The following is an 11,979-nucleotide window of genomic DNA, read 5'->3' as shown; positions in this document are numbered from 1 at the left end:
TCTAATGGCTTGGCGCGATAGTGGCGCGTCACGCCAAGGCCAAAAATTGGGATGGTCAGCTTTCAGATTCCATTTTAAATTCGTTTAAGGGTATTTGGATTTATTTCCCACAGCCCTAATTAACCTAAAAATGGAATTTAACCCCTAAAAACCCTAAGTAGTCATCATTATTTCAATTCCTCTCACAATCAAAAATCCCTCTTTCAAGAACAAGAAACCCTAGGTCTCAAATTCAAGGCAATTTCTTAAGAACTCTCCATTCATCTCTTCAAATTCATTAACCCAGGTCTGTTAGACATTCATCCATGGATTCTTTTCATCTATGGAGTCCAAGCTACCTTTTTAAATTATAAAATTGTGATCTTTTCAAGTTATCATGTTTTAAATTATGATTTCATTCATGAACCTCCATGAACTATGATTCTATGCTATGTTACCATGAATTTAGTGTTATTATTCAATCTTTCATATTTTAATATTATAATTTACTGAATTAAACCATGATTTAATGCCATTATGATGAATTCATGCTATTTCTACAAGTTCCATAACATTCCTATGATTATTTTAAAACCATGAACTGCAAATGTTTGATAAAATACCTACAAGACTGATTTATTTACTAAGAGCCTTTATGCTTTGGCCTTCAAGCTTTAATGTCCTCTCAGTATTGTTGTTTTGAGTCCTGTGGGTATTGAATACTCAAAAACCATAGCTATTTATTTAGTCTAGTCTCAGTACATTACAGAATAGTGTTCAGATTATACTATGAGCATTATCAAAATAGTCAGATATCAGATATTTAACTCAGAACAGTCTAGTATCTCAGTGTCTTTCAGTTGGGAGTAGGATTTAGCACCAAGCGAGTGTAGGGATGGTGGATTCCCCATCAAATAGGTAGAGTCATTAGTAGAAGTCCCTATACTCCAGAACTACGTAGCTAGCATAGGATATGAGTAGTCACCCATCAGAATAGGCTTGACTATCTCACAAGGTTCACCCGTTAGTTCAGGCTTGACGCTCTTAGACCTTTAGATATTATATCAGTTTAGTGGATCCACACAGCCATTTTTTGTACCTGTGGCACAGTATTAACACCCTTCTAGCTGGGGTTACAGTTTAGACCCTGATTAGCTTAAATTAGGAAATGTCGGTTAGATAATACCTCTCACGGTCTTAGATATAGTCTCAGTTACAGTCCCGATTCAGTTATTCAATCTTAGTGTTGCTTGACCAAAGCATACAAATTTTAGTTATCCCAGTATTTTAGTTTACAGATTTTACTTAATTATGTTATATACTTAGTCATGCATCCTCAGTATTTACAGATTTCCATGCATTATTAGTATCTACAGATTCCATGTTCTCTACTTAGTACTCTATGCTTTACATGCATATCCAGTTAATCATTAGTTTTGTTCATGAAACAATGCATATCAGCCTACCTTATTTAGAATACTACTACATTCTAGGTACTTATCGTATACCCTTTCTTTTGCGCTATGATGTATTATATCAAAGGTTTTGACGCTCAGTTCCTGGCTTGTAAGTAAACTCATCAAATTCTCAACAGTAGTAGTGGTGAGTCCTCATACTTTGAGGACAGGCTTACTTTTTTTCATCACTCAGTTAGTAGTTAGTTGGGGCCTATCCCATCAACCTACATTCAGTCAGCAAGTTATAAAGGCTTTTTAGACATTAGAGTCAGTTATTCAGTATTCAAATATTATAGATAGTGATCCAGTTTATCTTTATTTTATCAAATTCAGTCATTTATTTTTGTAGACTCATATTTTAGTTTTAAATTCAGTTATTGAAACCTTATGGCATGTTAGTATTCTTCTGCATTAATGATCATGTTATTCAGTGCTCACAGCAAGTACCAGCTCATGGGTTAGCTTATGGTCCCTCGAGACTTTAGCACTGTGTGACGACTAGGGGATAGTCTCGGGTTATTACACTAACTTAGGGGGAATTATTGATGATTTTCATAGATAACAGCTTTACACTTTAAATCTTGATTGTTCTTCATAATGTCTTGAAGGATTCTTAGTTATATGTGAAGTGTGTGCAACATTGGCATGATGCTATGATTTATTGTACTAACCCTAACCCTCATCTCTTGATAAAAGTGTGTTTGTTTGTCTTTCCATTGGTTTTGCAAGGATTGGATTCGAGGACAAATTGTAATGCTGTGAAAATGGGTCTCAAGCCATCACACGATTCCCAAGACTATGAGTAGTCTCAAGATAACCTGTAACCCTTCTAATAAATTTGAAATGCATAATAAAGAAATCAGGGCATGTAAAAGTGCTGAAATGCTAAATACTATGTATGTGGACTTACATTATTAAACAATGTAGCACATAGACGTCTATGTGGGTCAGTACTTTTGTAATGTACTGAGCATATGGGGGCGAATGCATAAATAAAACAATGATGCAATATTCAGTAAAAATTTTCAACTGATGCATGCTAAGTGTAAATGACTTACCTTGGCTGAATAAAACATATACTGCAAAATAAAAAAAACATAGGTATGTAAAGCATGGGTAATCTTTGTGAGTCATAGAACTTAGTTATAAAAGCTATAATTTTACACTTTCTACTGGGAGTTTCTTCTAATTGAGATAAACCATGTGAGATGTCATGGAGTCCAAACTCTATCCTATGTAGGGGAGAGTTGTTCTACCGTTTCCATCGGAATAGAAATTCTTATCTTAGGTGATCACTATCTTATCTCGTTATGGGCAATCTTAAACCTATGGTGGTGCATATTTCTGGGGCATGAGACCTTTGGAATAATACTCAACTCGATGATAAATATTATTCCCATTTTTATGCTCATTAGGAAATCTACCTTAAAATAACACAAAGGTTTATAACGATACCAATTATACTTCTCTTTCTTTAAATCATGATCAAGATGAACAATGTTGATTCCTTATCTTAGTTTAGGGTCAAAAGATCAATTCTTTTCTTTAAATCTTGGTAAACAATTATCAAAGAAACTTAAGACCATAGTCTTCTTGAAATCTCAAACTCATTATTGCTATGGACTTTTCAAATAAAACTTAAGAGCATTATCTTCTTAAAATCTCAACACTTAAACTGTGGGCTTAAAATTCATGCTTAAAATTATGACAATTCACAACAAAATGTCATGCTCAATGTCATTCTTGAAATCATTCAATAATATCAATTCATAAGAAGAAAGTTCCATTCATGATCTAAATCTTCAATTCAAAGCATAAGTAGGTAAGATAAACATGCACTTCAATTTTTAAATCACTTATAAATTCATAAACTCAAAACAAGATAATTTGGGTATGAACCCTAATATGAAGTTCATGAAATCTTAACTTAAAATAAGTTTTGGGCGCAAGGATGAAAGAGGATCCTTATTTATAACCCCACATACCTTATTAGATTAATTTGATGTAGAGAGCTGAGCTCCTAGAGATGTTTTTGAAGGCTTTTTCTTGATCTTCTTGGATTAGGAAGCTTTGGTTCTTGATTTTCTTGAAAAAAATTGATGGAGTTCCTGGTTTTCTTGAGGGGGCTAGGGTTTTCTTGGAGAGAAAAAGATGACAAATGATGTAACTAATTCTATTTAGGGCTAAAATCTTGTGTTTTGGGCATTTTGAGGTGAGGTAAATGACCCAATTATGCTTAAACACGCGGAAACAAACAATGTAAAAATAAGATAGCACGCGATAGAGTGAGCAAAATGGGCTATCAAGTGCCAGAATGGATCACACAATACGGGCTCCACAGTACCACAATAGAGTGGGCGACGCGGTCATATTGCAGGCTGCTACTATTGTTGAAATCTAAACATTCCCTTACACTGGTCTAAAAATTTTGAAACTCACCCAAGACGTACTATTAACTACCCAATCATGAACCAACTTTAAAATCTACAATGTAATCTTAGAAAGGTCAAAAATAAAATAATCAAAGTTTAAAGGGTTTTGGAAATTACTAAGTCTTAACACTTAGTAAAATTTCTATGTCCTAGATCCCTTTGACATGCACTAGTGAGCTAAATAGAGTTAGGATCTTACGGGGTCTTACAATATCTACCCATTGGGGACATTCGTCCTCAAATGAGTCTGACTAAACTGAGAATACTGAGGGGATGAAATTACATACTAAACTCATATGAATGAACACATAGTAACATGACTAAACTGTTTTATGAATGCATGAGGTGACGTGAATATAATGATATACAGCTGAAACTGAGAATTGAAAAGAGATAATCTGAGATATCTTATTATCTTGGACTGGGTCTGAACTTGTGGAGAAGAGATGAAGGTTTTTGGTTTGCATGTCTGCTTTTTCTTCCCAAGTGGCACCCTCAAGGGACTAATTCTTCCAAAGAACTTTGACCAAGGGAACTTCTTTTTTCCTTGTTGTACGAATCCGGTGATCAAAATCTTATTGGGATTTCTTCGTACAAAAGGCTATACTGAATATCTGTTCTCTCTAGAGGGACTACAACAACTAGATCACTAATACACTTCTTTAATAAAGAAACATGAAACACTGGATGGACAGATGACAAGTAAGCAGGAAGTTCAAGTTTGTATGCCACCTTTCCAACATGACTCAAAATCCTAAAAGGGCCAACATATTGGGGACTAAGTTTTCTCTTCATGCCAAATCTCTATACCCCTTTCATAGGTGAAACCTTCATGTAAACTAAGTCATCCACTCAAAACTTGAGTTCCCTTCTTCTCACATCTGCATAGGATTACTAATGACTCTAGGCTGTTGGCAACCTTTATCGAATCAACTTAACATTCTCCATAGATTCAAACACCCTATCTGGCCCTATTAAAGTGACCTCACCCACTTCAAACCAACCAATCGGTGACCTTCATATCCTCCTAAAAATAGCCCTAAACGGGACCATCTAAATACTAGAATAGTAACTACTGTTGTAGGCAAACTCGATCAATGGCAAGTGATCATCCCAACTACCCTTAAAGTCAAGAACATATGCCCTCAATATATCCTCTAGGGTCTGAATGGTCCTCTCTACCCAACCATCTGCTTGAGAGTGAAAAGCTAAACTTAGACAAACTTGGGTACCAAGACCATTCTGAAAGGCTTTCCAAAAGTGATATGGTAAACTGAGTAACCCTATCTGAAATGATGGGACAGAGAACTCCGTGCAATCTTACCAACTCTCTAATGTATAATCTCTCATAGTCTTTAACTATGTAGGATGTGTGAACTGGTAAGAAATAGGCTAATTTTGTCAACCAATCTATAATAACCCAGATTGAATCATATTGACAACGCGAATGGAGTAACCCTATCATAAAGAACATGTTAACCTCTTCCAACTTACAACTGGGAATACTAAACTTCTTTAAGGTTCCACCAGGTCTTTGGTGCTTCAATATGACCTGTTGACAAATAGCACACTTGGCCACAAATTCTGCGATATCTTTCTTCATACCTTTAAACCATTAGACTGCCCATAATCGCGGTACATCTTAGTGACTCTTGGGTGAATAGAGTAACACATACCATGCACATCTACAATAATTCACTTCCTTAAACCATCAACACATGGCACACATAGTCTACTTTGGTATCTCAACACACCATCTCCCCCTTGGGAGAAAACCTCTACCCGCTGACCTCTAACTAACTCCTTCAGCTTAACCAAACTGGAGTCTTTATCTTGCTTCTTTTTCACTTCGGAAACTAAGAAAGATTTTGAACTACTCTAGACCCAAATATTCCCTTCAACTGAATCAGCCAACCACACACCTAATCTATCCAACCAATGAACTTCCCGAACAAATTCCTTCTTATTATTCTCCACATGAGCAACACTACCCATAGACAGTTTACTAAGGGTGTCTACCACAATATTGACCTTGCATGGGTGATACAAAATAATTATGTCATAATCTTTCAACAATTATAACCACCTTCTCTAACATAGATTTAAATCTCTCTACAAAAATACATATTGCAAGATTTTGCGGTCCGTGAATACATCAACATGAAACCTATAAAGATAGTGCCTCCATATTTTCAATGTAAACACAACAGCAGCTAACTCAAGATCATGGGTAGGGTAGTTCTTCCCATGAGGCTTAAGTTGTCTAGAGGTATAGGATATGGCTTTACCTCTCTGCATCAAAATACAACCTAGACAATACTAGAAGCATCACAATAGACAACGAATCCATCTATACCATCAGGTAGTACTAGAATTGGGGCCGAAGTGAGTCAAGTCTTCAACTCCTAAAAACTTTTCTCATAGGAATCTGACCACTGAAGCTTAACTTTTTTTAGAGTCAATCTGGATATGGGAGACACAATAAATAAAAAACCTCAACAAACTATCTATAATAGCCAGCTAAACCCAAGAAACTTCTAACATCTTATGGAGAGATGGTTTTAGGCCAATTTCTAACTACTTCAGTATTTTGGGGACCAACTATAATGCCATCACCAAAGACACAATTCTAAGATGGTTTGCATGGTCATCCTCACTATGGGAATAGACAAGGATATCATCGATAAAGACTATGACAAACATATGTAAGTACTATTTGAACACTCGGTTTATTAAGTCCATGAAGGCTGATGGGGAATTTGTTATCCCAAAGGACATCACCAAAAATTTCAAAGTAACCGTAATAAGTTCTAAAATCCGTCTTTGGAATATCACATTCCCTTAATCTAAGCTGATGATAGCAGATCTAAGGTCTATCTTAGAGAAATAACTTGTACCCTAAAGCTGGTCGAACAAGTTATCAATCCTAGGAAGAGGAAATTAGTTTTTGATTATGAATTTATTCCACTTACGTTAGTCAATGCATATTCGGAGAGATCCATCTTTCTTTTGCATGAAAAAATAGGAACGCCCTATGGAGAGAGACTAGGCCTTTTGAAACCTTTATCTAAGAGGTCTTTAAGTTTCTCTTTTAACTCCTTAAGCTCTGCTGGAGCCATATGATATCGAGGAATAGAGATGGGCTGAGTGTCAGGAAGAAGATCAATACCGAATTCTATTTCTCTATTGGGAGGTACCCCTGGCAGATCTTTGGGAAAAACTTGAGGAAACTCATAGACTACTCGACCTGACTAAACTATTGGAGTCTCAGACTTAGTGTCCTGACTTGAACTAAGTGGAAAATGCACCCTATTGATATCAAATTTCTGGCCTTACAATAGGATATGAAATGACTCTTGGGAGACATTGAATTACCTTCCTACTCAAAGACTGGATCATCAGGAAATTGAAAGTTCACTACTCGGGTACGGCAATCAATAGATGCATAACAGGAATGGAGCCAATCCATGCCCAAAATAAGGTCAAAGTCAACCATATCTAACTCTATCAAGTCTGCTAATATAATCTTATAAAGAACGGTGATAGGACATTTTCTATAAACTCGCTTGGAAAAAACTGACTTACCCACTGTGGTGGAAACTTAGAAGGGCTTAGAGAACTTTTCAGGACCTACCCTAAAATTTACCGCAACTAACAGAGTCATATAAGAGAGATTTGACCCAGGATCCAACAATATATAAACATCAAGATGAAAGACAGGAAGTATACCAGTAACAACATCTGGTGAACTCTCCTGCTCCTGATGGGATGGTAAAGCATAGAATTGATTTTTGCACTGACCACCACTAGTACTAAATGATGCATCCTGAGGAGGGACTAGGCAACCTAGTGGAGCTGGTGTGCTAGTATCCTGAGTTTGGGGACAAACATTCCTGCTTCCTTGCTTAGCATATGGGCACTCTTTGATTCCATGACACAACTTACCACATCCATAAAAACCTTTTTGTCCCCACAAACACTCACCAGGATACACTTAGCACATGTCAGATAATTGGTCCTTCCGCCCACACTATTTTAAGACCTAGACACAGAAGTCCTACCATACTGCTCTTACTTGGTTCGAGGTACAGGCGCACTGGCTAAATATGGCACTGGCATATACAAGTAACCCTAAAATTGTGAACGACTGCCCCCACCAGACCTTGCTTAGCCATACTCAAACTGTCTAGTTATAGCCTTCTTATTTCCCCTCTCTCTACCTTTTAACTTCTCTGGCTCAATCTATTGAACATGTATAATTAACCTAGCAAGATCCACATACCCAATGAGCATGCTAGTCCTACACACCTAGACTAAACACCCAAACACTTCCATAATAAACTTATTCATACTAGATCTAGGGTCATCTATCAAATTAGGCGCATACTTAGACAATTGGTTAAACTTAAGGCATTACTACTTCACTATCATTGAGCCCTGCCTAAAGTTTATGAACTCCACCATCTTAGCTTCCCTCAACTCACGTGGAAAGAACCTATCTTGAAATGTATCCTGAAATACCTGCCAACTTATGGGAGTTGTGTTCTCACCTCAACTATTCTTCCACATCACCACCCAATCATAGGCAACATCCTTCATCCTATAGGAAGCCAATTCTACACTCTCCTCCTCAGTAGCATGCATAATTTGGGTGATCTTTTTCACCTCATCAATGTAGAGCTATGGGTCCTCACCTACTTTTGACCTAACAAACTCAGGAAGATTCATTCTCATAAAGTCATGAATTCTGGTTGTAGCTAAATCACAATTCCATTGGAGTGGCACTGTAGCCTGATGGTTTCCCTGAACGTTGGTAGTCACGTCTTGGGCCAACATTGGAAAGGCAGCCCAAAATTCAGCATGGGACACATTTTCAATATGAGGATCAGCAGGCTAGGGTTGTTGATTATAATTTACGCATGCATTAGCTCGACGAGAAGGAACATTTTGTCATGTAAGAGCATGAGTTACAAGAATATAGAGACACCTGTAAGCACGATAGAATATTAAAGAATAGGATGAGTTCCTAAGTTGTTTCGTAGCCTCTTACTCACCTTTGCTCGAATAAAACATGTACTATGAAATAATAAAAATATGAGTATGTAAAGCATGGGTAATCTTTGTGATTCTTAGAACTTAGTTATAAAAGATTAAGTTTTACTCTTTTTATTAGGAGTTTCTTCTAACGGACATAAACCATGTGAGTTGTCATGGAGTCCAACGTCTTACCCATGTTAGGGAGAGCTGTTCTACCTTTGCCATTGGAATAAACTTCTTATCATAAGTAATCACTATCTTAGCCCACTATAGGCAATCTTAAACCTATAGTTGCACTTAGTTCTAAGGCATGAGACCTTTGGAATATACTCAACTAGGTGCTAAATACTACTCTCATTTTTATGGTCAAACTTTAGGAAATCCACCTTAAAATAACATAAGAGTTTATAATGAAACCAATTATGCTTGTCTTTCTTTAAATCATGATCGAGATGAACAATATGGATTCTTTATCTTAGCTTAGGGTCAAAAGATTAATTCTTTTGTTTAAATCTTGATAAACAACTATCAAAGCAACTTAAGACCATAGTCTTGAAATCTTAAACTCATTCTTAATAAGGACTTATCAAATAAAACTTAAGAGCATGATCTTCTTAAAATGTCCACACTTAGACTATGGGCATAAAATCATGCTTAAACTCAAACAATTCACAACAAAACTTCATGCTCAATGTCATTCTTGAAATCATTCAACAATATCAATTCATAAGAAGAAAGTTCAATTCATGATATAAATCTTCAATTCAAACCATAATAGGTAAGATAAACGTGCACTTCAATACTTAAATCACTTATAAATTCATAAACTCAAAACAAGATAATTTAGGTATGAACCCTAATATGAAATTCATGAAATCTTAACTTAAAACATATTTTGTGGACAAGCATGAAAGAGGATCCTTGTTCATAACCCCACATACCTTATTAGATTAATTTTATGTAGAGAACTGACTTTGAACTCCTAAAGATGTTATTGAAGGCTTCTTCTTGAACTTCTAGGATTAGTAAGCTTGGGTTCTTGCTTTTATTGAAGAAAATTTGATTGAGTTCTTGGTTTTCTTGAGGGGGCTTGGATTTTCTTTGACAGATAAAGATGATAAATAATGTAACTAATGCTATTTGAGGCTAAAATCTTGTGTTTTGAGCATTTTTGGGTGAGTTAAATGACCCAATTGCATTCAAATATGTGGAAACAAAAACTAGAAAAATAAGATAGCACGTGATAGAGTAGGCAGATAGGAAATGAAGCACAGGAATGGAACACATAATGTGGGCTTTGTAGCACCGCAATGGAGTGGGTGACACAGGTACATCGCGAGCTGCTATTGTTTTGGTAATCCAAACATGCCCTTATGCTGTCTAAAATTTTTGAAACTTACCTGAGATGTACTATTGACTACCCCAATCATGAAACAACTTTAAAATCAACAATACGATCTCGGAATGATCGAAAATAAAATTATCAATGTTTAAAGGGTTTTGGAAATCACTAAGTCTTAATGCTTAGTAAAATTTCTCTGTCCTAGACCCCTTTAACTTGCACTAGTGAGCTGAATTAAGTTAGGATCTTACGTGGTCTTACACAAATTCTTTTTAAGAAGGGGAGAATGATACGATCCAAATCAGCCTTAAAGCTTTTGACTACATCTTTCCAGGTCAATACAAAGACGTCCAAGCCATGATCAAAAAAAGAGCTCAAGGATGCATTTAGTGGGTATCGTTTAAACTCCTTAGCCTACAATTCCATGTGTGGATAATTTCTTGGGGCTTGGAGTATTCTTTGAAGAGCTCATGTGGGTTATTTTTGAAATAGCCACTTTAGGGATATTTTTTGTAATGGGATATTGTAGGCAAAGGTAATACTATAAATATGTGCCTTAACCATTTCATTTGCAAATTTGATGATATTTTGAATGAATGCTCTTATGAGTTAATTGAAATATTAGATTAGCATATGTTGACATCTTATTTTAAAATGTGGGTTGTTTGGGAACTCGATTCCCTTGAGGTCTACGTAAGAAAATGGTTTTCAAGTATACTAGTTTAAGGATCTTTGAGTTTGATACACTCGTTGATTCTTAATTCTTTGTAGTTTCTTATGTTAATTTACCTATCTTTACTTGCTTGCATCGATTATTATTTGCTTTTCAGGTAGATTTCTATGTTTTGTATCTAGATCCATATCACGAAAATAGCCCACATAGGCTCTTCAAAGCATACTCCAAGCCCCAAGCAAAATTTCCACACATGGAATTATGGGCTACGGAGTTTAAATGGGGCCCACCAAACTCATACTTGATCTCTTTATTTGATCATGGCTTTGACCTCTTTGTACTGGCCTTAAAAGATGTAGTCAAAATCTTAAAGGATGATCTGGATCCTATCAATAAGTCAACAACAAAGAAGGACAAAAACACACTAATGGACAAGGAAAGAATTAAAAACACAATCAAAGTAAGAGACAAAAGTATGAAAGAAATTGATATAAAATAAAATATGAACACAAAATTAACTAGATTACACAAGTAGAACTAATGCTCAGTGTAATCGAGCTAACGAAATTGATGTACAATATGATTTACCTAAAAATCAAACAACTCAAATTTTGAATTTGAGAAGCAAGATCACACAAAACAAATTGAAAACACAACATTCATAAAATATATCCAAATCCAACTCAAATAAAGTTTATCCAATCAATATTGAAGAGTTTTGAGCATCACCCAATTGCTTTTGAAGTAAAAAAATAAACTCAAACTTTAAAATTTTACTAAAATTCTCACAAGGAAAATGACAATTTTGAAACCAAAATTGACTCCAAATTTATCTTTAGAACCCAATTGGAACCTAATATAGTTTATCCATGATCAAAACAACATTGATTCAAAAAATGGGGTTAAACTTAATTTCAGCTGCAACTATGAGAGAAATGTGACAAAATCAACTCTAAGTCAACTTCAAATGTTGTCAAATTTGATATCAGAGCACTTTAAAGATAATCAAAGAAATTATGTTGTTTTGTGATTCTTAAATTAGGACGAACAATTACATAA

Source organism: Capsicum annuum, chromosome 10 (assembly GCF_002878395.1).
Source record: "Capsicum annuum cultivar UCD-10X-F1 chromosome 10, UCD10Xv1.1, whole genome shotgun sequence".
NCBI classification, from domain to species: domain Eukaryota; kingdom Viridiplantae; phylum Streptophyta; class Magnoliopsida; order Solanales; family Solanaceae; genus Capsicum; species Capsicum annuum.
This window is presented reverse-complemented; position numbering follows the sequence as displayed.